Here is a 1,014-nt window from a genome sequence, read left to right as displayed (position 1 = left end):
AAAGCTTTTCAAATGATCTTTAAACATCAATTCCTCTACAGAGAAAATGCATTGGATTTGTACATCCCATCTGTTATGTAATAATAATATAATAGATGACAGCCATTAGAGAATTATGGTTGACTCTTAGTAATTAAAAATGACAAAGTAAAGTCCACTGCAGTGGACATCATGCTTCAGATGGTTCATGCAGTGTAACCAGGATATCAACAGGCCTGGTTTCATGGGAAGTGTGATCAGTGCTGTACTTAGAGCTCTCGAACCCCAGCACGTTCAGCCTATCGGCCATAAATCACAAACATAACCCAGACCTCCTCCACTCCCAAACACTATCCTTCCCTGCCTCCAAACCTCTCTCATTCCTTCCCTCTATCTCTTTCTCTCCCTGCTTTTACGGATGGACCAGCAGGAGATTATCAACCTAGTGTTTTTGTTTTTCTGCTCATTTCTCCCACAGGGAATTTGTATGACAGTGTGTGCTCATGATTGTTCTAGCATCCACTTAACGTGAGATGTTACAGGTTAATCCAAAAATTTTGCATGTTCTCGTTTACTAAACCTATAATTTTCCTTATGTGTACACTAAATTCAGTCACGGTGAATCATGCAGGATTTTCAAGCAGCCTCCAAGCTTTAACATAACAGAGACCACAAATGTAATACCTTTTAAGACTTTAAGACTCTTACCATACATTTTAAGACCTCTTTGCCACTCCAAGTTTAACTGGTTACATTGGTGACACTTTAACTTACATTTACTATATACTGTCTGTAAGATAGCACAACTGAACAGTCTTTGTGATAACTCCTTATCAATGCAACATAATTCAGAAGGGTGGGAACGAAGCACAAGAACAATTAACTGAGGGACTAACCCAATGCAACCCAAGAAACAAGAATTAGACCAATAAACAAAACTACTGAAAGAAGGAAAAATAAAACTCTCCAAGCTAACGGGCAAATGAGTTTCAAGGTATATTCCAAAAGATGTATTTGTAACATCAACTCTTATAA

The sequence above is a fragment of the Carassius auratus genome, chromosome 4, assembly GCF_003368295.1.
Source record: "Carassius auratus strain Wakin chromosome 4, ASM336829v1, whole genome shotgun sequence".
Lineage (NCBI taxonomy): Eukaryota > Metazoa > Chordata > Actinopteri > Cypriniformes > Cyprinidae > Carassius > Carassius auratus.
The sequence above is the reverse complement of the archived record's forward strand: the minus strand, read 5'-3'. Positions refer to the sequence as shown.